At 40.5% G+C, this 27274-nt stretch overlaps 1 protein-coding gene and 1 long non-coding RNA gene across 4 annotated transcripts in view; both read left to right on the top strand.

Moving 5' to 3' along the window:
* TRIO (trio Rho guanine nucleotide exchange factor) overlaps positions 1–27274 on the top strand; it is a 365439-nt gene that overhangs the window by 38743 nt on the left and 299422 nt on the right. The window lies entirely within an intron of this gene.
* The window catches only part of LOC134732768 (uncharacterized), a 71700-nt gene that overhangs the window by 24578 nt on the left and 19848 nt on the right, over positions 1–27274 (top strand). The window contains exon 2 of the long non-coding RNA XR_010116256.1: positions 19–27274. This exon is cut by the window's right edge and continues 19848 nt beyond it. This is a non-coding gene — a long non-coding RNA (uncharacterized lncRNA). The remainder of the gene's footprint in view (positions 1–18) is intronic.

The following is a 27274-nucleotide window of genomic DNA, read 5'->3' as shown; positions in this document are numbered from 1 at the left end:
TCTTTTCATCCAACACAGTAATGACGTCTCTGAGCTGTGTGGCCTGAAGATTTGATAAACGAGACTTCTCTGTGTTACTCCTCAGGAGCAGGCTCCTCTGGGAAGTGGGAAGGACCCCGGCTCTGCTGTCAGGCTCAGGGAGAGAGAGTGCACGTCCTCCTGTTTGGTAGAACCGCCTGTTACTCCTGTTGGTTCCCTCTTAGCTGAGAGAGCATCTTGGTTCCCTGGATCTTAATGTTAGTCTTCGGCTCACTCTTTAGAGATGCTTCCACCTTGGGACGAATTTATATCTGTTGTTCTCACTCATAGGTGGGAATCGAACAATGAGAACACATGGACACAGGAAGGGGAACATCACACACCGGGGCCTGTTGTGGGGTAGGGGGAGGGGGGAGGGATAGCATTAGGAGATATACCTAATGCTAAATGACGAGTTAATGGGTGCAGCACACCAACATGGCACATGTATACATATGTAACTAACCTGCACGTTGGGCACATGTACCCTAAAACTTAAAGTATAATAATAATAATAAAAAAGAGATACAAAACAAACAGAAATAATGTAACGCATACTAAAAAAAAAATGTTGTCAGAGTTTAGGTGGAATAGCAAAGTTTTAGAAATAATCACCTTATCAAATACAATGCAAGTTTCTTCTTGTCCATAGACGTAGCTAAAAATCTTGTGATAATACACATATGATTCAATGACAGTATGAATTCTATGCCTTAGTTTTGTTGAGAATTAAAGTGTTAAAAATTAGTGAGAAATTTACATGTAGGAGCTTGGACTGTAAGAAAATGCCATTAATTATTACACTTGCTGTACTTTTTCTCTGATTAAATCTCATGATTTGCTTTTCTTACTAAGACATTATCTATTGGAACATTCACTAGCCTTTAAGAATTCACTTAATCTCTCCTGACAGGTGAAGTGCTCCCTAGGTATGAATTTGGAGTTCTGATGATTTTTAAAAATCCTTCCCTGATTTTCCAGAGATTTCCTAAGGAAAATTGGACCAAATACAGTGGCGACCCCCCCACTTTGGTGTGCACTTTGTTCTAGAGCAAGGGTGGCAGCTACAGGCATTTGCGTGCCCCTGCCTCCAGCCCTGGCCATAGCGCGTCATCCTTTGTGCTCTCTTTCCTCTGAGCTGGGCCAGGGCCCCATCGTTTTCCGCAGGCCTCCGGGCAGCACCAGGTAGACAACAGAGCAACTCTAGGATGGGACCCAGCTGCTCCATGAGCTGGGGAGGTGGGGTCTTCGTTAGGGTTCAGCAGGATGCCTGTTCCTCCTGGCCTCCTGTGGCTAACTCATCACAGCTAGGTTTGTTCCCGGTGGCCTGGACTTTTACAGACGCTACAACCTTAGTGAGGCTTTCCCTTGTTTCCCTCCGTTGAAAGTCTCTGAACTACAGTTCTGTGGGACGTATGTTGTGCCCTTGGGAGTCATTTTTTGTGACTTCTCTCCATCAGCAAGATTGTGATGTAAGTGGGGGCTTTTCTCTCCCCTTCCTTTAATAGTAAGTGTGCAGTAAACGTGTATGTTTACATAATGAAAAAATAACGTCCTTGGAGACTTGTTGTTTTAAAAGATGCATAAAAGGGATCAATTTGTTAAAGTACTCTTTCAGAATAATTATTGCATCCCCTAAAAATGTAAACAAATAAAGTATTACTTTCTTTGACTAAAATTGAAAACAATAAACTCCTCCCTTCCCCCCCTAAGAAAAGCCCTAAAGAAACTCTAAGTAATTAAAAAGAGAAAAAAAAAAAAGAATTTAACATCGCTATGTAACCATCAGAGTCTCATTTTTTCCCCCTCCATAATTGGATTGGTTTCAGACTTGGATCAAAAACTGGAACAAAACTTTCTGTGCTGTTTCTGCCCCTCCCGTTTGCTGAGGAGGGAAGGCACAGGGCCGGCCGCAGTTACAGCATGCCGGCTGCTCCTCGCTGCCCATTTGGGATCTCTAGAGGTTGTTTGTTGGTGTTCTGGGATCCTGAGGGACACTGCCAACTGTTAACCTTTGGCAGATAGTGACTGTTTTACTTCGATTTTATTTTCATGGTAACCATTTTTTAAAAAAAATTAATAAATTACCCAAGAGGACATGGCTTCTAAGGGAAGGATGTATCCCAGACTTTAAAAAATACAGTTCTTTTTTTTTTTTTTTTTTTTTTTGAGACGGAGTCTCGCTCTGTCGCCCAGGCTGGAGTGCAGTGGCGCAATCTCGGCTCACTGCAAGCTCCGCCTCCCGGGTTCACGCCATTCTCCTGCCTCAGCCTCTCTGAGTAGCTGGGACTACAGGCGCCCGCCACCACGCCCGGCTAATTTTTTTGTATTTTTAGTAGAGACGGGGTTTCACCTGGTCTCGATCTCCTGACCTCGTGATCCGCCCGCCTCGGCCTCCCAAAGTGCTGGGATTACAAGCGTGAGCCACCGCGCCCGGCCAAAAAATACAGTTCTTATTTTGGCTCTCTGATGTGTGGCTCCAGGGTTTCTCTAGGAGGACTACTGGTGGACCTTGACCACAGAGCTCCTAGGCCAGATGAGCAGCCATGCCAGAGAATGCTGTGTGTTTGGATGGTTGGGTGCCATGTCTGTTGAAAATCCAGCCAGCTAGTAACGAAACGCCTTGCAGAAATCATCCTGTGGGAATTCAGAAATGTTTTTTTAAAAGAGCTTTGCTGCTCAGCTTAGCAACAGCAGTTCTGTTTTGAGAGCCGAAGGGAGCACTGTGCGCTGTTTGTGTATCCTGTCAGCAAAATCACAACGGGAAGCTGCTGCAATGTTGTGTCCCAAGGCTGCAAGGCCACCTTGTCCCATGGCCTCTGTACAGCCATGGGATCACAGCTTCCCTTCTGCAAGGTGCCCTGCACTCTACTAAAGGCACTTGGCAATGTTATTGAGACTTTGAACATATGTTTTTAGAAAATAATACTGAGCAAACTATAAAGCTCCAGTGGACTGGAAAAGTGTTTGCATTTTCTTTATATTAGCCTCTAGTGTAATTCAGGACTTCATTGCTATGGAGTCTAATTTCCCTCGCTAATTGTTTATGTCCTCATATGAACACCACATATTCTTAGAGGAAAGAGTGCATCTCAGCATCTTTTAAATGCTCCTGATACAAAGTCTTATTGTAAAACACTTGCTCTAGCACGTTTCTTTCTAGTACATAGCCTATGTAGTTAGTCTTGGTGTTTCAGAAAAAAAATGAAGTTAGGTTAGTGGGTGTGAGTGTGGACGCCCCTTGGGTCCAGTGCGGTTGCTGGGTTGGTGCCCTACAGCCATTGCTGTGCTTCCCTCCTGGCATCTGTACTCTAATCTAATGCACAAGGGCAGTCCTACTGCTCATTAATCACGTTTAGTGTTCTCACTCCTAACCCAAAATCGGGCTTCTCCTTGGAGCAGCGTACTTGATGCCAGGCTTGGGTGGACGTCACCAATACCTCCTTATTCGGGTCCAGCTCAGTCGTCCGTGACTCATGGACAGTTTTAGGATTTCCCTAAAACTTATGTGGACTGCCACATCTCAGAGGCATTTTAGTGATTTTCAGTGATTTTCAATCCTGAACATCTGGGCCTTTCCACTTCCCCCATAAAATTTGCCGCCCCCCACCCCCCACCCCACCCCGTTCTCCCTCTCCTTTCCTTCTTGTTTCTTATAAAGGCTAATAATGGGTGTTCTCACCCTTGAAACCAGAACAGTGAAAGTTCTGGAGGATTACAGAAGCACTTGGTCCTATTTTTTTTTCACTCAAATTGAATCCTGAAAACTCCTGATGCAGACTGAATGGTGAATACTTAAAAACATGAATGGCACAGTTCTTCTTGGGCCTAACTGGGGTGGGCACCCTTTGCAAAGCTGTGGTGAGAAACGTGCCCAGCATAGTTGTTAAACATGGCAGCCACAGCATGTCTGCTGGCTCTGAGCGGGCTCCCAGGCCCAGATTGGCCACACACGCACTGGAGCTGGCTGGATCTCTTGCCACCTGCCCCTGCCTGCACTTAGGCAGAGATGGCTCCTGGCTGAAGAGCAGGGAGAAACTGGGGCAGCTCTTCTCAGGCCAAATGCCTAGGAAAGGGTGGGGAGGGGCTGAAGGATGAGTGAAAATGATTGGGAGAAGACAGAGGGAAAAAAGGCCAAGTTGCTAGGAAGGTGGTGGGTGAGAGACATTCAGACTTGGCTTGCCCCTCTTACAGACGGGTTGATTTCTCTCATTTGTAAAGTGAAATGGACAAATGTGAGTCCTTGGTGACTCACTGGAGCTTCTCGAATCTTACCTAGGGACAGTCTAGTTATGGGTGGTGGACATGGGGTGGGGTGAGGAGTGTGGAGTTTTTCATCTTCCAATTGGAGAAGACTGTTTTGCAATTTTGAGTACCTCTGCCAGTGAAGAACTGTGCAAAAGGCTGATTCCTAGTTGTGCCCTAGTAAATGTTTTCAGAATATTTTTCTAGGCAGCTGGGGACCAGTGTGTTTTGAATAGCTTGTTAAACAGACTTTTAAGAGGTACACCCAATTAGCACTACTGAGTAGTATTTAGATGTTGACTAGATTCATGGGACTATGCTGGAAAATAAATTGCAAACTCAAGTGTGACATTTTAAACTAGCTTTTGATCCTTAAAACCACCTTGCCTGAGCTGGAGACAGCCATTTCTCCCTTGTTTTCCTGGCCTGATCACCAGGCTTTTGAGCTCTAGGCTGGCCTTCCCAACTCTCAAACATATTCCTTTTATAGAAATAAAAGTACCTGGCCTCTATGATGCATAACTATGAGTCATCCAGTGGATATTAAAGAACTCCAAAAACATGCTTCAAGATAGTTTTTCCATTTTGTTCCAGAGCGCAGTCTAAATTTGGACTCATTGGAAATGGAAGTGAAAGGCCCCGATGGAACCTTTTTGGTTGCTGCCTTCTTTGAGCTGCTGTGGTGGGTGGGCAGGGACAGACAGCCGTACCTGCACAGAGGCACTGGGTTTCTTGCATTCATTTCTGAATGAGTCGGCCTCTCATTTGCACATTAGTGACCAATTTCCCTCTTTTTTTTTTTTTTTTTTTTTTTTTTTTGTGGTGTAGTCTCACTCTGTTGCCCTGGCTGGAATGCAGTGGTGTGATCTTGGCTCACTGCAACCTCTGCCCCCCGGGTTCAAGCGATTCTCTTGCCTCAGCCTCCTAAGTAGCTGGGATTATAGGTGCATGCCACCACGCCTGGCTGATTTTTGTGTTTTTAGTAGAGATGAGGTTTCACCGTGTTGGCCAGGCTGGTCTCATACTCCTGACTTAAGGTGATCCACCTGTCTCGGCCTCCCAAATTGCTGGGATTAAAGGCATGAGCCACCACGCCCGGCTAGTGATCAATTTCTAATGATTGAGACTCTTGGGCACAATGCCACATGATTTTGTCATGCTAGTGTGAACCAATATCCTGTTCCCATGGTGGATAATGTTATATTAATGTTTAGTAATATTTGTGCAAATTAGATAGGGCATGAGGGCTTCGTAATACCAAGATATGTACATGTGGAGAAGTCGTGTGATGAAAAAGTTACTTGTCCAAGGTAGCCTAAAGTGATGAACCAGAACCTGATGCTAGTATTTTAGGGAATGTCGGTTTTGGTATCTCTTATGTGTCTGATTATAGTGTCAACTGCAATAAGTTGATAAGTACTAAAATGTATTATATTTTTTCCCCACTCCACTGTTTCAAAATGTAGTATATAGCATTAACAAAGACTACAGATCTAATGCCCAGCCAACAGTTAACGGGAGATAAGGATTTTTACGAAAAAGCAGAAGTTGCTAGATGGTTTTTGTTGTTTTGTTTTGTGTTTTTGATGGCTGGGACTCTTAAGGTACAGAGAGAATTGCCAGTCTTTCTGTATTACCGAGAAATTGTAAACATCTGTGTTGTGGGCTTTGTTTATTTTTATTCCCTGCAGTCTTTAACATGGTATCTGCCCCATAATTGACTCTCAGTCAGAGAGTGCCTTTGACTCTGTTTTTGAAAACCATTGTACCAAGGAGTGGGTCTAACAGTCACAGGCCATCCTATTTAATCTAAGTAAGTTCTATTTCTTCTGTTTGTAGATTTTTGAACTTAAGAGCAAAAGCGAATATTTCTAACAAGATTTGACATGTGAATTTTTAAGTAGATACCACATAAAAGTCCAGTTAAGTAAAAGGTGATATGAATGTTTATTTTATGTGAAGTACTTTAAGTGATTATTGTTATTTAGGTGTTGCATTCTATGGAGTTTCCTCATTAATGTATTTGTTTACAAAACAATGGCAAAATGAGACATATGGGAGGGGAGGAAGGAATTACTAACATAATGGGAGAAAGGGCTTTCTTACAGGGATAAGTGTGTTTTGTCACTGAAGTTTTTATTTGTTCTATCACTGAGCCAATCTTTTCGAGTTAGAAGCAGACCCTGCTGTATTAAATTTGCTGATGGGAAACCTGGATGTCTTTGCGTTTCTCCTTGCCAGCCAAGGAGTTAGACTAGAACAACTTCAATATGGGCTGTAACTTTTGAATAGTGAACACAGACTTTATAATATCCACTGGTGTTTTATTTGTCACATCTGCCAGTTTACCTAAAATTAAAATTTTGAAAACCATTTTTTGTGGAAAGGACAAATCGTGTACTTGTTGGAGTTCTGGGCTGAATATTTTGTGATGTGGTTTTCAAGTGATCTTAGAATAATTATGATGCCAGCTAACTGTCCTTGAGTGTACTGTTCTCATTGCTTGTATTATTTATTAAATGTCATATTTTCTCCATTTTACAGATGAGGAAATTGAGGTACAGAGAGATTGGTTAAGTAGCCCAAAGTACAGAGTTCGTTAAGGGATGGGGTGGTTTGAACCTAGTTCTTGGCCCATTCTCTTAACCACTTAGCTATAACTGTTGTTAACTAAATCATATAGTAGACTTGAGTATAACACAATTTGTCTTTTATATGACTGATGAAATTAGCCCCATGGGTTTATTTTCAATGCCTTATACATACTAAAGTTATGAAAAGTGTTTCTATTTTTGAATGATTTTTCTTTCCTTATTTTCATTGTTTTCCCCTGCACCATTGCTGATAACCTTACAAATAACGATTGTAAAAGACCAGGAGAAAGATAAGCATGCCAATCATAGGTTTTGGTTCTGTACAGTTTTCCTCTTTGACCCATTAATGCTTTTCAGTTTTCCCACTATAATTCCTCATTAATTTCCAGATTTGTCCCTCGCATCAAATTCTATGGTTTTTAGTGTATTTTTTTGCCTTTTAGCCTGGGAACTTTTGGGTGGGGAGAATAAGGTGATGTAGTTCAAGTCGAAATACTAGAATATGAATACTTTCAGAAGCCCATACACTTGTGTGCACATTAACTATGTTTTTAGCAGTTGAGCTTTGGTTCATTGTAGTGAAAATGTTTTTCCATGAGCAATTCTTGAATGTTGGTCTTGGGTTTTTACCACAGATGTTACGGGTTTGGCCATGCCTGTCTCTTGAAAAACTCATACAAATTGCCAGTTTGGTATAAGCATTAAGGAATCACATTGCTTTTTAATTGTATTTATTTCTATTTTTAATATTTGAGCTTTAAAATATTGTAGTAGTATTGTAAAAATGTATCTGTATGTTATCCTACACTAAGCCTAAGCTTTAATGAGGATATCGGTACGTGACTGTCCTGTACTTGGAGCATTTGTCCGCTTTTGAATACATGTAACACTTTGATGCTCCTGTCCCCATGGTTTGATGAAGTACTTAATACCTTGAATGCTATATTTATTATCAAATTTTGAATGAAATCACTAGCCTAAATACAAGTGAAATGTTTTTGAAATTTTCATCACCTTTGAAACACCTAGTATTTCTGTAGAATTGGATTGAGGAGGGTGGAAAGAAGGGTTAATCTCCCCAAATACAAATACAGCAGTTCCTTTTTATCATAAAGTAAATGTGTGGCCTGGGAGAATGTGTTGGATAATTCTCATCTTAGGTTGTACATGTATGACCAAGGCACTGGATAAATTCACATGTGAGTGTTGTTTATTTTCATGCACTTAGGAACGTGTTTAGTACTGTTTCTGCCAGTCTAAGCCTTAAAAAGGTCTGTAGCGCATTTGGGATTGCTGAGAGCCGAGGAGCTGCTGTTCTGAACGTCTTCGTTTTCACTTTTTTTTTTTTCAAGATGGGGTGGAGTCTTGCTGTGTTGCCCAGGCTGGAGTGTGGTGGCCTGATCATAACTTACTGCAGCCTTGACATCCTGGGCTCAACCTGTCTCAGCCTCCCCAGTAACTGGAACTTAGGCGCATCCCACCATGCCCAGCTAATTTTTTATTTTTTGTAGAAATATGGGGTCTTGCTGTGTTGTCCAGGCAGGTCTCAAACTCCTGTGCTCAAGTACTCCTCCCGCCTGGCCTTCCCAAAGTGCTGGGATTACAGGTGTGAGCTACCATGCCCGGCATATCTTCAGAAGATCATTCATATCTGGCACAGTTAACCTTTTTTCAGTCAGCAGAGCTGGTTTGCACAGGAGATTGTAAGTGGGTCTATGGAGATGGAAAGTTACAGGTTCCATCTAGGAGAGGCTACTAGTTTTTGAATAGAGGGAGAGAAATCTATTCCAAAGGAATTGCTTCCTCAATCCCCACTGGCCACTGCTGGTGCAGTGCCAGGCAAGAGGGTGGACTACAGGGGCAGGCAGTCCAGCTAGTGGCACAGCCATTCAGTGAGCCAGGAGTCTTTGTGCAAGGAAGGCTGAGGTGATGACAGAGCTAACAGCAAACTCAATCTGAAAAAAAAAATCCAGAAAAATCAACCATATATGCAAATATCGAAAACTATTTTTGGTGAACCCCTTTGTGCATAAGAGATCATTTACAAAATATGTGTGTGCAAGATAAGTCTATTCCTGTAAAGAAATCTGAGTCAGTCTGAGGAGAGTGCAGTTGGTGCCTTGGAAGCATCATGCCTGTGGCTGTTCCTGCCTGTTTAAATGATTTAGGCCCATGAAATGTCTGTATAAAGAATGCTTTAAGTTGTCTTCTCCGACTGCCCCTTATTCACTGAAAGACAGACTCATATGACTGGGACAGTGACTTGTAGAGCTTCTAGTCCTTTGCAAATACCATGCTGTCCTGTCTTAAAAGAGCTGACCAAATTTAAAAAAAACCACCTAAAAAAGAAGTGAATGGCTGTTCTGATCACCTCAGAAGAATCTCAGGACAAATTTACATACACACCCCTTCATCTGACACCTGTGGCTTTTAAAAAGAAAGCCAGATAACGGATAGTCATTTAATCAGTTTGTACCCACATAAGCACTTCTAGGATTTCCTTCATGCATTAGGTAATGAGGCCCTCCCCTGAGATTGATATGTATATATAATTAATAACTAGCCCAGTGTGTTCTCCAAAGAGGCAGCCGCAGGGGGAATACCACAGCCTCTGCTGTGAATCCTTGTTGACCAGCAGCTCCTGTTCATTGCATGGCTGGGTCTGGTTCCCACCTAGTGGGTCAAGGCTGGTATATTAAAGTTCTGATGTTATGTCTCAAAAAGACCAATTTGACCTAGTTGGAACATGTATATATAAATGTGTATGTGTATATAGCATTCTATATTCACAAGCATTTAAGTGAGTTTTCTAGGAATTAATAAGAAGTAAAGGCCAGGCACAGTGGCTGTACCTGTAATCCCAGTGCTTTGGGAGGCTGAGGCAGGAGGATTGCTTGGGGTCAGGAGTTTAAGACCAGCCTGGGTAGCATAGCTAGACTCTTATCTCTACAAAAAAATGAAAACATTTAGCTGGCCACGGTGGCACATGCCTTTAGTCCCAATTATGTCACTCCATACACTGTAGCCTGGGTGACAGAGCAAGACCCTGTTTCTTTAAAAAAAAAAAAAAAAAAAAAAAAAAAAAGTGGTAGTAGTAGTACATCTTTTACTCCTGTTTTTAGAATGGGCACAGCAAACTGTCCACTTATTTTCATCATTAACATATTAAATGTAATTTATGATATTTTCTTAGAGAAGATTAAAATCATAGGTAAAGTGAATAGGGAAGTTAATTCTGATACTAAAGTTGACAGTAATCAGAACTTAGAGAAGTAAGTCACAGCCAGTCAGGAAAATTGCAGACTGGAAAAGATAATTATTAGTAAAGAGTTCTTGTGGTTCTTAATAAATTGTCTTCCTGAACCTAGTGGCTCTGCTCCGTCACCATAAAACTCTGATTTTGTTGATTAACCTTTTTGTATTCAATAACAACTCTAAATGGCTCATTTATTGTTTAATGTTTTCTGTTTTTCTTTTTTATACCAAACAAATTAGGAGATGTTGGCATATCAAAGATGTGAAGAAAAATGAATTCGGAAAGAATGATATATCTAATATCCAGGAGATAATGTAGTTGCATCGATTGTGTTGTAAAGAAGAACATATCTAGCATTAGTAATGGCAGTGGCAATAATGATGACGATAATAAAGATTGCATTGAGCTATATATATGTTATCTCATTCCAGTATAAAAGAAGTGCCCCCAGCAACTTCTTGGATGCCAAGGAGGTTTCCAAATTACTTATTTTACAAACTCCTACTTTATTCCCTTTTTTCTTCGTCTTCGTCTTTGTCTTCTTCTTCTTTTTTTTTTCCCCCAAGAACAGATTCTTGCTCTGTCGCCCAGGATGGGGTGCAGAGGCATAATCTTGGCCCACCGCAACTTCTACCTCCTGGGCATAAGTGATCCTCCCACCTCAGCCTCCTGAGCAGCTGGGACTACAGGTGTATGTCCACCTGTAGTGGATGCACGCTCAGCTAATTCTTTAAATTTTTTGTAGAGACAAGGTCTCACACTGTATTGCCCAGGTTGGTCTCGAGTCCCTGGTCTCAAGTGGTCCTCCCACTTTGGCCTCTCAGCATATTTTTAAGAATGAGAGGGAATGCTATTAATACTATCAGTATGCTGGGATAACAGGTGCTTATAAGGCAGTTGATAAAAAGAATATAATGGGACTCTACTTAGTCACTAAACAGATGTCTTTGAACATTTACAGGTCAAGAATACAAGAGAGGAAGGTCTGCTTAGTAAGTGGAGTACATTAACTCACTGACCTACTCTGGGTTGCTATTAAATTGTATTAAAATTCTGTGTAGACATTACCTAGCCTCAGAGTTGAATTTCGACTACCCTTAAAATAAAAAATTCTTAAATCTTTAGTGTGGTATCTATTAATTTTTATGATGATTTACAAGTTAGAAATGATTACTTTGCAAGTCGTAGTTTACTTTGAAGATAAAAAGAGTGATTATAGTAAAGGAAAAATGCCACATATGGCATTGTTCTTTTCTTAACAGCTTATGAAATTTGGAAAACTGGATATTTTAGAAAGCTTTCTCTTGTTGGCTGGAATGAAGTGGAGACCCTGCTGGGAAGAAACTCAGATATGTCGATAATTACTCTAATTATGAGAGTTCAGATTTGGAAGATTGTCTGAAAATCTGTGTTGCCATGCAGTTTCTGTTAGTAACAATTTTGAATTAATAGTTATTGTGTGACGCATATTTTTGATTAAAATATTTTAATGCAGTTATTAAAATATGTGTAGTAGAGTAATACTGAAGCAATATATCGTAACACAAAAGGATATTCACTGTAAATAAGTAAATCAGGCAATTAGAAAACAGTATTATTATTTGTTTTCATTTTTTGTTTTAGAAAAAGTATCTGTGGGCACACATATTCAGATAAAATACTGCAAGGATATTTTACTAAATTTAAATGCTTATTTGAGGATTAGTGGGATTTAACTTTATCTCCTTGTAACTAATAAATTGACCATGTTTTCTGTTTAGTTTTACTTTAAAAATATGAAAACATAAACATTAACCTGTTTCCTTTTATAGAAGTGCTGGTGTGTATTCTGAAGCTGGCTAGTTTTTTATGTTCAAGATAGTGTTTTCAAATAATGGAATCATTCCCTCATCTCATTCTTAGGGTCAAAAACGAGGGGTAAGTCACTATATTCCTCTAGAAAATGTTTTGTAACCAGTTAGGCAGCCATGTGGTTGGCAAATGTTACAACATTTCAGGTCCATTTTTGTTTTTTAGGTCTCTGCAAAGTCAGCTGTCAGAGAGTATCTCATTGAACACTTTGGTTATTTCCACATACATTTATGTGACTAAATTACGTGAAACTGGAGAATAAGACCTCATGTACATTCGTACAGCCTCCAAAAATACTACACGTGATGGCAATGATGATGAGGATGCTGACCTTACTGTAGATAACAGTGACCGTTTACTGCGTGTTCGTGCGCCTGGTACAGACTCTGCCCCCAAGTCCTTACCTGCTCCTTTCACTAGACTCAGTAGTCTGTCTTAGCTTCCGGTAGTTTCTCAGTATTCTCAGCAAGGAAGCTCGTCCCATCAGCAGTTGTCCTGGCCTGTCCAAACCCTCCACGCAGTGAGTCTTCTTCAGGTTCAGGGACATAGACGTAGCTTCTGTCCACTCAAATGTTGAACATCCCTGCATTGTCAAAACCAGCAAGTATTGTACCCGTTACTCGGTACCTGTCTAACTGTAGAAGTTCCTTTAAAAAAAGAGCTGTCTTTTTACTACTTCATGGCATGTAGTTTTATACATTGATCGGATTCATATTATTTTGTCTTACAACTTGATGTCAAAATATGTAAGCAGGTGGGAGTAGATTGTTTTCTTTTGTATTTCTGCTCTCTTTTTCTCTGTAAAGTTTTTAAATGGAAATAAAATACCTAAGGCTCATATTATGTGATCTCTTGTTGGCAGTATAAAAGGTTTCATAATAATTGTTTTCTTTCTTTATTGTTATACAGGTGCTCCATTAGGTGAAGAGGTGGAGAAGGGTGAAGGATTTAAGGGCTTGATTTGTTTTTAAGTTAAATGTTAGGTTGCTAGATATCTTTAGATATCTAGCTAGTAATTTAGCTTTTGAAATTCAGTGAAATCTATGTTTCAAGGGAGGGATGTTATTCCAGGAATTCTGCTGAAATAAGCAGTACACCGAGGCATATCTCTGAATATTTAGTCATTGCCAGTGGCAAAGTTGGTAATGCTACTTTGTGGTATGTTTAATAGAGGAATAGTGTATAGCCTTTGCAGATAATGATTTAGGTCTGTATTTATTTTTACAGAAAGGTAACCACATACACACATATGCATACATCTTTTTATTTTGAAACAATTTCAGACTTAAAAATATTTACAAAAATTACACATTTTTATATACCTTTTACCCAGATATCTTACATGTTAATATTTTGTCATTTGTTATACCACTTATACCCTTCTTTCTGTATTTGTACATGTATCACCTAAACATTTTTTCTGAAACATTTATAATTAAGGCAGACATAGTACTTCTTTTACTTTTAAATATTTCAGTGTCTTTTTTTTTTTTTTTTTTTTTAAATCAAGGACATTCTCTTCTGGCAGTAAAATGATGAAAATTGGGAATACCACATACATTCAATGCTGTTACCTAATTTACAGACTTTATTCAGATCTTGCCAGTTGCCCATTAATGTTCTCTATTTCGTGCAGTATCCATTCCAGGAGCACATGTTGCATTTAGTTGCAGCCCGCTTTAGTCTTTTTTAGTCTGGAAGAACTGTTCAGTCTGTCAATCAGGACCTTCACAGTTTTGAAGAATACAATCTAGTTAATTCTAGCAAGTTTGCTGAATGACCTTTGATTTGGATTTGTGTGGTGTTTCCTTGTGATGTGGGTGGGAATACTACAGAAGGGTGGTATTGTGCTCTCTGTGCATTTTGTCAGGCAAGGTGTTGATATGCCTGTCCTATGGGTGATGACATAAACTTTGGTCGCATAGTTAAGATGGTGTCTGCCAACTCCATTGTCAAATTGATAACTTTTTTCTTTGTAATGAAGTGTCTTGAGATTCTCTATGAAAGTATGCAAATATCTTATTCCTCATCACACTTTTACCCATTAATTTTGTACTCATTCATGATTTTTGCCTGAACCGGTTGTTAGTGTGGTGTTCGTCAAATGGTAATTTTTAAATTCTTCCGCTTATTCCACTTTTGTAGTTTGAGTCCTTCTGTAAGGAAGAGCTTTCCCTTCTCATTGACTTAATTGTTCAGAACAGGCTCGTGGGTCCTTATTTGATTCTGCTGATTGTGATCTGTTATTATCATGATTGACTGGATTGCTCCAATTGTTCCAGGCTGGCCAGCGGGGACAGTTCAGGCTATGCCTTGTCCTGTCTTTTTCCAAGCCCTTACTTATTTTTTTGTCTGTTCTCTTTCAGTGTGGGGGTGGGGAGAGGCGCAGTTGTGGATTGTTTTACTAGATTTTATCCAGCTTTTTCTCCATATCTGTATTTGTATAAATTTTAAAAACTGAGCATTATTTAAATGTTTATGATGGTTGCCTTTGGGTTGTGGGATTACTGATTATTCTAATTTGTTTTTCTGGAAAAAAATTAGCCATCTAGCACAAGTATTACTTATATCAAGGAAGAAAGGCTTTTTAAAAACATTGCACAGATTTGTTGTGAGGCTAGGCATGGTGGCTCATGTCTGTAATTCCAGAACTTTGCGAGGCTGAGACGGGGTGGATCACCTGAGATCAGGAGTTTGAGACCAGCATGGCCAACATGGTGAAAACCCCCTCTCTACTAAAAATACAAAAATTAGCTGGGCGTGGTGGCATGCGCCTGTAATCCCAGCTACTGGGGAGGCTGAGGCAGGAGAATCGCTTGAATCCAGGAGGTGGAGGTTGCAGTGAACTGAGATCACACTGCTGCACTCCAGCCTGGGCAACAGAGCCAGACTCCGTCTCAAAAAAGAAAAAAAAAAAAAGATTTGTTGTGAGTAGTGGAAATTACGTGCCTCTAAGACTGACTGAGATTATTTTGTGTTTTGCACCTGTCATTTGAGAGCATTCATGTTTTCCAGCACACATCATATGTGAAATGGAGCACTGTCACTAAATGCTGATCTCATGACTTGAAATAATTATTCTACCTTTAGAAGTTGGGAAGTCATTATAACCTGTGCTCTCCCCGTTTCTTAAGACAGATGAGGCACCTGGTCCCTGTGAAGTTAGGTGACTTGCCCAAAGTCACAGAGTTAATTGAGCAGATAGATGTTCTGGCTCTGAGTCCAGTGTTCTTAGAAAATTCTTAATAATGTTTTGTTTGTTAACTGTCTTCTAATGACCAGATACTGAATGAAGTTTTAAAGATCCTTTAGCTTAAATTTGCATGTGCCGTTCGATGAGTCATGTTCCAAAATTTTATATCCGAAAATTATCAAAGGCCATTTGGCCATGCTTGATGATTAACAACTTCAAGTGAGTCTAAATTGATTTCTTGGTAGACCATAGCTGTGAAGTGCTGTGATTAGTCTACTGCCTGGTGTTCAATGTGTAATTACACTGTTATTCTATACTTGTAAAAAACATAGTTGGATTGAAAGAATGGAGGCCTGATAAATTTGTGCCGACTGTTTAAACTCGTGAACTTTCTCTGGAATCAAGACATGCCTGCCAGAAGAAAAAAATCTACTTGGGCACGACTAAGTGCTATCTGTAGATTGCCAAGGAAGCTTTCCCCGCCCCTCTCACTTGCTATGAGTCCCCTGGCCTGTCCCCTCTGAGCACCAGATACTGATTTGTTGTGCCTGCTGTGGTGGTAATTACATAAAGTGTGTATTGAGGTGCTTCCTGTCTGTCTTACCCCCAGCTCCGTCCTCAGCCCCAGTCACAGAGCCTTTCTCACAGCAGGAGTTCAGGAAAAATGAGAATTTACCCTGTCCAGGCTGTCTTGTGGAGATGGGTCTTCTCTTGATCTGTATCCCTCTTTTTTCTTTTCTTCTTCTTATTTTTAAATATTCTGATTTTTAAAGCAGTCATATCATTAGTCAGGGCTTTTGGTTACAAGCAGTCAAAACTGTCCCTAGCCAATTATAAGCATCTCATATGGCAACAGTAGTATTTATTTGCCAAGAACTATGAAGGGTCTGAGCTTCTTTACTCTATTTGCAAGCTAGGTTAACCTGCCTTAGTTTGCTGGCAAAAGACATGAGACTCCTGGGTCAGACAGAGGCCTTTATTACTCACAGTGGTAACAGTAGTCATGATATCAGCATTTGTTTTTTGCACCAGTTCTTCAAGCCCTGATTCTCACAGAGCGACTTGCAGAAGGCCAGTTGTGTACACACAGTGGGTTGCATTGCAGGAAAGGAACCCTGAATATAAGGTACCCTAATCTCTTATACTGGACTGCAAGCATGCCTGCTTTTTGTTCTTAAGGGAGATGCTGTCTCTGTCTTCCAAGTCTGTAAGCATACCTGCCCTTTGCTCTGGAGGAAGACACTATATCTAAGTCTATTCACTATAAAAATATCCTTGTAATGATAGTCAAGAACAAAGGTAGTCATTGCCTCTGCTTAAATCATGTACAGAATTGCAAGAGACCCACAGAGAATTATCTACCAACAATATGCATCGTAGAAATTTAGAAAACAGAAGATAAGTCACTACAGTCCTACCACTCTTACTGTTAAGGTTTTTGAAATATATAGAGTTTTAGCCATAAATATAAATGATTTCATATAGCATGTATTTTATAAAAATTGATTTATACTGTACATTCTATCTTGTGATGTGATGTTTTTCACCTGCCACTGTACCATGCCCATTTCCCTCTCTCTGCTGTCTGTATTCTCCTTGATGTGGTGAAGCATCTTTGCCCAATCTTCTGTTCCCTTGTGCCCTGCTCTCTGCCTAACATTTAATTGTACTAAGTATAGAATCAGAGTTTTAGAGGTTGAAGAGCAGAGATTTCAGATCATCTGGTCCAACCTTTTCATTTAACATGTGTGTTAACTTTCTCATTTAACATAATTACATTTCACTGAGACCTTCTGGAACCAACAAGAAAACCTTAATATGGAACTGCAATGGTGGGAATTTGGGGCATTGGAAGAAGTTGGGTTGGCAACATTGCTTGGGTGATTCCCTTGCTAACATTGTACTGTAAGGTGTGAGGGCCGTTGCATTAGACTCTGACTGGGCTCTGTAAACCTGAGCCTCATTCTTAGAACCTCTTGAGCCCCTTGATGTTGCCCAGTCAAGTCCATAGTGACTGTAGGGGCTGAACTTCAAGGGCCACTTTTGCTTATGGCCATCACCTGAGAGCACCTCCAGAATCAAAATGGCCTTGGGAAGTACTTGCCCCAAAGAGAGTTTTAAAAATTATTCTGTCAATCTGACTCAATTCCTTGTAGATAGTAGCTAGATAGTTCGTTTCCAGGCATGTATTTTCTTGGAGTTTGTTAAAAACAATGGAAAAATCTTATCTTAAAAGTACCTCTTAGGCCGGGCGTGGTGGCTCACGCCTGTAATTCCAGCACTTTGGAAGGCTGAAGTGGGCAGATCACCTGAGGTCAGGAGTGTAAGACCAGTCTGGCCAATGTGGTAAAACCCTGTTTCTACAAAAATACAAAAATTAGCCGGGCATGATGGCAGGTGCCTGTAATCTCAGCTACTTGGGAGGCTGAGGTGGGAGAATTGCTTGAACCTGCTGCATTCCAGCCTGGGCGACAGAGTGGGACTCAAAAAAAAAAAAAAAAAAAGTACCTCCCTAAAACTGCAACTCAAAGTGTTAACTATTCATATTTCTAGAGTCCATTAAAGGCAGTTGTGAGGTATTTATATTAATGGAATTTGCCTTGCTTAAAAAAATTCAGGACCATGAGGTTTTGGATTATTAATGTAGAACTGCTAAATAATTTTTTGAATGGTAGCTTTCTTTCAAAAGCCACAAAGCTGTGTTATCTTGCTTTCAAGAAAATATTCTTTGTTGAATGACTTAAGCTTATTAGTTCTTGGAAAATTTTAAGGATGTGCTGCCTTCAAACAGTAAAACAAGTTCCAGCTTTTTGTACTAAGAAGAAACTGTTGTTACTGAGGATCAGCTCTGCTCCCGGTGTCAGTGGGCTTATGGAGAGGATGGCAGAGAAGCTTCTTGGGCCTGTGGCATTCTGCATCCTAATGACCATCTCCTTTTTCTGTTCCCTGCCCCTCTCCTCTTTCTTTCCCCCTCCCCTTCTATCCTAAAGCAGGGGATTTATAGAATGATGGCATTTACTACCAAAGCTTTGCTGGCCTTGAAGCGAGCCTAATTTCCAGGTGGCATCTTGAGATTTATCTTGTCCTGGGTCCGACCATTGCCAGACCTTGGTTTCTTCAGTTGGACGTAAGGCTGTACCTGTTCCAAGACAGGGAGTTGGGGAGGAGAGGTCAGGGCCAGGTCTGTTAGAATGAGCCGAGACAGACTTAAAAGAGAGAACATAGACAGCATTCTCTATGTGGAGTGTTCAAGGCCAACGGTTATGATTAGGAGGCCTGGCTGAAGTAGCGTCAGCTGGTTCTCTAGTGACTATACCAGGGTTGTGAGATCTTAGTGTCCTGGCAACTAGACAGCGGTTCATACTTGGGCTTCTCCCCTGCAAGAGAGTGAGAGAACCAGCCAGGACAGCAGTGTCCTCTGGGTGCCAGGCATTATGTACTAGGGGCTTGGCCTACTGTGCCATTCAGCCAGGTGGCCGTGCCCTGCCCCTCCCCTCCCTGCCATCCATTATGTGCCTCCATCCTTCTCAGGGCCCTTCCCTTCCCCATGAATCCCCACCCTGAGGTCGTGCTTAAGTGCCACCTGCTCAAGAGAGAAGGCTTCCTGCCCGCGCCCATGATGTAAGTCTCCCCAGATACTTTCTACCATCCTGTCCTTTGTCTGTAATTGCGCTTGTCGCCTGAACAGAATCCTAATTGTGCTGATGACATGTTTAATTTTGGTCTCCCCTGTAAGACAGGCAGGTTTTTGGAGGCAGGGACTGAATGTCATTCACATCTGTGTTCCCAGGGTCTAATACATGATGGTGCATTGTAAGTATTCAGTACATAACTTGTTGAATAAATAGATCAGGTTTAGCATTTTCCCCCATTGGACCTGGATTGACCTGGAAATTGGTGAACTGAACCTGCAAGTAGAGATTGAAGGACCTAACAACTGTGGAGTGGCTGGTGAAGGTAGATATAAGTGCAGTAAGAGAGGGAGTCGTTGATGTTGTTTTGGTTCATAGTGCAGAATAAAGCTACTCATGGAAATAGACGATTCCTACTCTTAGTTTCTGCTTTGGTGTGGTTACTGCTGTTGTCTAGCATAAGCATATAAACAAATCACTGGCTTAGTGGGTAAATTTTTCTTCTCTTGTTAAACAGCTGAGTTCTTGCTGTTTTCAAAGTTAGCCAAAAATTCCATTTTCATGTTTAAATGATTTAGAAAAATCATTTTTCTTTCAAAAATAACAGTATATAAAAATAACGTATTCTCGGCTGGGCGCGGTGGCTCACGCCTGTAACCTAGCCTTTGGGAGGCCGAGACAGGCAGTTCACCTGAGGTCGGGAGTTCGAGACCAGCCTGACCAACAAGGAGAAACTCTGTCTCTACTAAAAATACAAAAATTTTAGCTGGGCGTGGTGCCACGTTCTCCTATCCCAGCTACTCGGGAGGCTGAGGCAGGAGAATCACTTGAACCCGGGAGGTGGAGATTGCGGTGAGCCGAGATCGTGTCGCTGCACTCCAGCCTGGGCAACAAGAGCGAAACTCCGTCTCAAAAAATAAAAAATAAATAAAAAATAAAACATTTTCATCTATTTTTTTAGAGTAATTTACCTTATATATAAAGTACGATATGAGTTAAAATCACACCTTGGTTATAGCAGCTTTTTTTTAAAAAAATTAAAACACACTTTTAAGTAGGAATTCCAACACTAAGTTAAATACATAGCATTTTTAGTGAAATGCTTTGCTAAGGTCATATCCTGTGGTTTTAAGAACATTTGGCAGCATTGATTGTTAACTTTGAGGATTACGTGTAGTTATTCTGATAACAGAAACTTTTCCTGGTGGGTAGGAGGCAAGCTGTGTTCTAAGATGGTCCTGTATCTGGATAAAAGGAGAGATTGTAAAAATTACTTCACTTAGTCAGATTTACTTGGAAATATTAATGGATTTGTTCTGCTCATTTGTTAACTCTGAATAAATTGCTCATCTTTTTAAAACTAAGTTGTCTGTGAGTCACAGGCCTACATTTATATAAAAGCAAAAATACAGAAATGATTAAAAATCTGGGCCCCAGGAAATAGGTGGACCTGAATGGCAGTCACGTTTACTTGGCTTTGACAGTTTCAAGAAAAAAGGTGAAAATTGCATGTTCTCACTCATAGGTGGGAATTGAACAATGAGAACACATGGACACAGGAAGGGGAACATCACACACTGGGTCGTGTTGTGGGGTAGGGGGAGGGGGGAGGGACAGCATTAGGAGATATACCTAATGTAAATGACGAGTTAATGGGTGCAGCACAGCAACATGGCACATGTATAATATGTAACAAACCTGCACATTGTGCACATGTACCGTAAAACTTAAAGTATAATAAAAAAGAAAAAAGAAAAAAGGTGAAAATAAAAGTTCTGTTATCAACTTGTGAAAACAGCATTATAGCATATAGAAACCCAGCATTGCTAGGCAGTTCTAAGGAGCCATACCAGGCTTGTCCAACCCATGGACCAACACAAATTCATAAACTTTCTTAAAACATTATGAATTTTTTTGTGATTTTTTTTTTTTTTTTTTTGGCTCATCAGCTATCGTTAGTGTTGGTGTATTTTATGTGTGGCCCAAGACAATTCTTCTTCTTCCAGTGCGGCCCAGGGAAGCCAAAAGATTGGACACTCCTGACCTATTACTATGAGCAAGTTGAAGTGGTTTTGAATGCTGTAGCTCATGTTGTGATTACCAGTGTCTCCATTTGATATGGTTTGGCTGTGTCCAAACCCAAATCTCATCTTGTAGCTCTCATAATTCCCACATGTTGTGAGAGGGACTTGGTGGGAGATAATTGAATCTTCGGGGTGGTTTACCCCATACTGTTCTCGTGGTAGTGAATAAGTGTCATGAGATCTGATGATTTTATAAGGAGTTTCCCCTTTTGCTTGGCTCTCATTATCTCGTCTGCCGCCAAGACGTCTGTGACTGACCCTTTCCTGTACTCTGTACAAGGGGGCCTCACTCTCCTGGCAGTGAGACGTGCCTTTCACCTTCCGCCATAATTGTGAGGCCTCTCCACCCACGTGGAGCTGTGAGTCCATTAAACCTCCTTTTCTTTATAAATTACCCAGTCTCGTGTATGTTTTTATCAGCCACGTGAAAAGGCCTAATATACCATTCTGGTCATTTATAATTTTTATTTATGCTTTTATTTATAATTTTTAAGATCCAGTCAGTCCACCTGCAGTCATGAGAAATGATAAGCCGTTATCGTTTGAGCCATGATAAGTTTTGTGGTGGTTCGTTTTGTAGTAATTAGATACTTGATACATCGGGTATATTCATAATTTTTTAAAAAATGGAGTAAAGTTTGATTATTCTGTTTATGTATATTTGGCACTGAATAATTTAGTTATTTCCCAGACTCTAATCTGTTCTTAAAAAATAATGGCTTACTGCGTTAAGGATTTTTCCAAAGAATGTCCTATAAAATAGGCAATTTGAAAAGAGAGATTCCAGCAGGCGTTGAGTCCTGGCAGTATTCCTATGGAATAAGCCTGTAGCATCCCAAGGTGATTACTTTTTGGTATCTTAAAAGTAAAGCAGCTTCATTCCTTGTGTCCAGAAACATTTCCCCCCAAGGACTACAAAAGCCTTACAAAACATCATCATCATTCTCACAGTATTTTTAGAATCAAGTAGGAAGGTAATTTTTTTTTTTTTTTTTTTTTTTTTACAGACCATGTTTCCTGGTCAGATATTTCTGGTTTTGTACTTAATAATGAAATAAGCATATTAAGACAAAGATCTTATGTTCACCTGTAAGTTTTATGGAAATGACCTTTTTATATTCTTAGAATAAAAAGTAACAAATTCTAAGCAACAGTCTTCTAAAAAATGTATGTAGTAACTGTCCAGTGTGGCATTCAGTGCCCTCAAGCATGGGAATGGAGCCCTTGTCAGGCATCTGTGACTGACCCTTTCCTGTACTCTGTACAAGGGGGCCTCGCTCCCCTGGCAGTCACCTGCCCCTTGCTAGGTGCTGAAGCTGTACAAAGCCTAGTCCTTTTCTCAGCAGACCAGGGAAAGGGGTGGGGATGGGCTGATGGCTTATTAGAGAAACGTAGTAGGAATAGCGTGTAAAATTCAAGGAGGAAAGTGAGCCCTTGTTGATTGTACACTCAAAGCTAGTAGCTTTTTCCTTTTTATTTTTCTCTTATCGTTACGTTGCACCTCAGAAGATGCCTGGTACTTTTAAGTAAAGCAACAAATATAGGAAGAATTGAACTGCTCTTTTCAGGATCCTGATGGATGTCTCAAATGTTTCTAGACCTTGATAAAAGTACTTGAGCCTGTCAATAGCCTAGACGTTTTAAAAGCTGCTTATGCTTTTTATTTCTTGGGAAATGCTTGTTTTGAGTTGTGTGTCTTGTTTTAAGCCAAACAAGTGCCATCTGTGGTTGTGCTGCTAGTACATTTCTCCTTGACCTCACAATAAAATACTGATTTTGAAAGCACCAGCCTGTCTTTTTACTGCAGAGGTAATTTGGGACAGGAGTGGCGGGTGCCTGGGGAAGGAGTTCTGCACTGCCAGCCTCATGGATGTGAGAGAGAAAGGGGAGTTCTTTTCCTTGGTCGATGGTCACGGAGGAGGAAGAGTGTGAACTTGCTCCTTTTGTTCTGCAGGTTGTCTTGGTCTGTCTTTATGATGGTGGGCAGCTTAGGGACAAGCAAGGTCCTGGCACCCCTGGTTGAGTGAGTGGACCACATGCTAACATTGTATGGCCAATGTTGGTCTCTAGGTCGTATGGGAATGTGTACTTAAGTATGGTGGAAAAATAGCTAATTAAGTAGAGATTTCAAGAAACAAAGGATTGGAGGAAGATATTGCCCAAAATAAGACTATTGTATATTATCCTATGAAGTCCTGAACCCTGTCTCTCGTTAAAATGCTATTCAGATTCTGGGGAACAGAGATGAAGTAACAGGTACAGTGTAACATGGAGAGTTAACCTAAGGATATAGGAGCTTAAAGCAGTGACCCTGACCTGGGCAAGTGCCTTCTCCTCGTTGCCTCCGTTTCCTCACTGTAAAATGCAGATAACAATAGTACTCATTCACAGGGCTGTTCTGATGATTCAGTGATTTAATGTTTGTAAAGAGCCTAGAACAGGGCCTGCCACCATGTATACACTTTAGTAATAATATTAGTCAGGGGTGTTTCTAGCCGTGTAGAAGTCTGGGATGTGTGGTGTCACCCCTTCTTCAGGGTTCCTCTTCCAAGCTCTTTTTCCTGCTCTCTGTTTCCACCGTGGCTACAGTAGAGACAGAGACCAGTATTTGTGGTGCAAAGGGAAGTGCCCACGGATTCAGGAGGGCACAGGATTTTATTGTCTTAAATCATTAACTATTGCCAGAAAAATCCACAGAACATCGTTGTGTAACTGCAGCTGCAGGAAGTGTCTGCTTTCTGGCCTCAGCGCCAGGGAGGTGGAGTTACTGAGCACATCCACCACATGCTTCCTGGGCTGTTTGTTTTGTGGATTGCAAACTCTTTGGAAAATAGAACATGCAATCTAGGGAAAAGAATAAGAACAGAGGATAAAATAATTGTCCCCATAATGGAGCAGCTAACAGTTTCATTCAGAAGTACCTGAAACAGTGAACAGTAGCTCCTCAGCATTTGAAGTAACATTACAAGTCAATACACTGTTCGTTTCGTTAGATTCAAAATGAAGATCTATCTTGTATCTGAGGTTCCTTGGCCAGGGACAGGATAAAAGCCCCTGGCAAAAATAGGAATTATCCAGCTGTAGTTACAATTAAATTTAATTCATGAATGCTACATATCATACTTCATAATAACATTAATTTTTATTATCTGGCTACTGTGTTATTAACGCAAAATATAAGAATTATTAGTGTTTCAGAAGATACCAGTTGGTTTCTTACTAATGAAAACATATACGCATACAAATACTTTTATACAAATGTTTTTCAATTTATTTATTTATTTAGAGACATAGTCTCACGCTGTCACCCAGGCTGGAGTGCAGTGGCGCACTCTCTGCTCACTACAGCTTCTGCCTCCTATGTTTAAGTGATTCTCATGCCTCAGCCTCCTGAATAGCTGGAATTACAGGCCCGTGCCACCATACCCAGCTAATTTTTGTATTTTAGTAGAGAAGGGGTTTTGCCATGTTGGCCAGGCTGGTCTCAAATTTCTGACCTCAGGTGATCTGCCTGCCTCAGTCTCCCAGAGTGTTGGGATTACAGGTATGAGCTACTGTGTACATTTAAAAACGTACTTTTTATTTTTGAGATGGTTTCTCACTCTGTCACCCAGACCAGAGTGCAGTGGCGCAATCTCAGCTCACTGCAACCTCTTCCTCCTGGCGCAAGTGATCCTTCCACCTCAGCCTCCTCTGTATCTGGGACCACAGCATCGCACCACCACATGTGGCTAATTTTTTGTATTTGTGGTAGAGACGGGTCTCACTGTGTTGCCCGTGCTGGTCTTGAACTACTGGTCTCAAGCAGTCCACTTGCCTAGGCCTCCCAAAATGTTGGGATTATAGGCATGAGCCACTGCTCCTGGTCTAAAATGTACTTTTTTAGAAAAAGAAACTTCTTTTTAAAAAAACTAAGCATACTGCTTAATTCCTCTAGATTCTTGCTCTTGTCTTGACTTTGCATCCTCTGAACGCAACTTGTGGTCAGATTCTCCAGATGTTTCTTATCCTCTGAAGTTTAACTCAACCTCTTTCTCCCAGTAAGCCTCTGAGGTCCCAGCAGCCTCTTTCTTAGGTCCCACTGCCCTTCTTTTCTGGCGTGTGCCTAACCTGACAGTTGCTGCCTTGCTCCTGAAATTTGTCATTCCATTTCGATGGTGCCTGTGTGTTACCTGTGCATGACTAAAGTGCATATTCATTATCTGGGTGAGACAGTACAGATTGGTGTATAGTATTTTACAGCCACTTCATTATATGCTATTTCCGTGTACTGCCAAAAAAGAGAATAAAACTTCCTAGGATATAAGTACCTACTGCTGTTTTGGTGCATGTCCAGTTAGGCTTTTCTCTTTTTATTTGTTTGTGTACCTGTAACTCCATATAAGCATATATAATCATGTTACATATTTTTAAAAGGGGTCATTTTGCAATGTAGTTTTATCACTAGTTTTTTCTCTGTCAAGTGATGTGTAAAAATGGATCACAAGTCTAAATTTAAAACTATAAGACTTAGGAGAAAATCTTTGTGATCTTGGATTAAACAAAGATTTGTTAGATAAGATACAGAAAGTATGAACAGCATAAGAAAAACGTCTATAGTTTAAACTTTGTTGTATTTAGTTTTGCTTTTCAAAATACACCTTTAAGGAAATGGTCTAGGTATGGTGGCTCACACCTGTAATCCCAGCACTTTGAGAGGCTAAGGTGGGAGGTTGGCTTGAGGCTAGGAGTTCAGGAGCAGCCTGGGCAACATAGCAAGACTGTCTCTACACACACACACACACACACACACACACAGCATGGTGGCAAGACTGTCTCTACACGCACGCGCGCACACACACACACACACACACACACACACAGCCAGGCATGGTGGCATGCACCTGTAGTCCTAGCTGCTTGGTAGGCTCAAGTTGAGGATTGCTTTAGCCCAGGAGTTCAAGGTTACAGTGAGCTGTGATCGTGTCACTGTACTCAACTCCACCCTGGGCAATAGAGCAAGACCTTGTCTCAGAGAGAGGGAGAATGAAAATACAAGCCACAGACCAAGACGAAATATTTGTAAATCATATATCCAATAAAGGATTTTTAATCCAGAATATATGCAGAACTTGTATAACACAATAAAAAGAACAAAACCAAATTAAAAATTGAGCACAAGATTTAAATAGACACTCAACAAACAAGGGCAAATAAACACATCAGAAGATGTTCAATATCATTAGTCACTAGGAAAGTACAAATTTAAATCACAACGAAATACCACTACTCACTTAGAACAGCTATAATAAAAAAGATTGACATTGCCAAGTGTTGATGAGGGTGTGGAGAAACTAGAACCCTCATAAATTGGGAATATAAAGTTGTACAGTCAGTTTGGAAAACAGTTTGCAATTTCTTAGGAGTTTAAACATAGGCTTATCATTTGAACCAGCAGTTTCACTCCTGTGTATGTCCTTCTAAAGAAATGAAAACATGTCTGCACAAAGACTTTTCTACGAATGTACAGCAGTATTACTCCTAATAGCCAAAAATGAAATGATCTAAATGTCCACCAACTAGAATGGATAAACAAGATGTGGTATATCATCATCATATCCAGATGGTTAAATACTCCTCAGCAATAAGGAACAAATTTCTGACACATGCCACAACCTGAGTGAACCTCACTGACTGCATGCTAAGTGAAAGAAGCCAGACACAAACTACTACATACTGCATGATGCCATTTCTATGAAATTTCCAGAAAAGGCAAAATTAGACAAAAAGCATTTCAGTGGTTGCCTTGGGGTATGGGCCAGTGAGAGGATTGACTGCAAAGAGTCACAAGGAAACATTTCAGAGTGAAGAAAGTGTTAAACCAAACTAAAGCCTGAAGATGTCTCTGTGCTTCGAGTCCTTATGTAAGCAACTGTAATCTAACTTAGTATGTAAACTGACAGAAAGTATGACTGAAGAGTATACTTCTGTGACAAATAGCTGACTCTCAGCCAATCACAGCAGCTGGGCTTCAGTTAGTCACAAGTGGCCAGTTCATCAGACCTTGTTCAAATAAGGCAAAGGCTGAGTTTTAACCAGTTGAGCTGTTTCTATACCTCACTTCTATTTTCTGTTCATTAGTGTTGCCTACCTGAAGTGGAACTCTCTGAACCCTCTGCTGGTTCTAAGGGTTTCCTCATTTTCGAATCATCCTTTTCTCAGTTAAACTCTGTTATAAAGTTTGTTTGTAAAACTGGATTGTAAAACTGGATTGTGATGTCGTAAAACTGGATTGTGATGCTGGTTGTGCATTTATAAATTTACTACAGTCCATGTAAAATGGGTGAATATTTTAAAAATAGTGCACCAGAATTTATTCGTCAGGTCGCAGTTTACAAAACCCTTTGCCATTTTCTGTTTCA

The sequence above is a fragment of the Symphalangus syndactylus genome, chromosome 16 (genome assembly GCF_028878055.3).
Source record: "Symphalangus syndactylus isolate Jambi chromosome 16, NHGRI_mSymSyn1-v2.1_pri, whole genome shotgun sequence".
Lineage (NCBI taxonomy): Eukaryota > Metazoa > Chordata > Mammalia > Primates > Hylobatidae > Symphalangus > Symphalangus syndactylus.
This window is presented reverse-complemented; position numbering and strand designations above follow the sequence as displayed.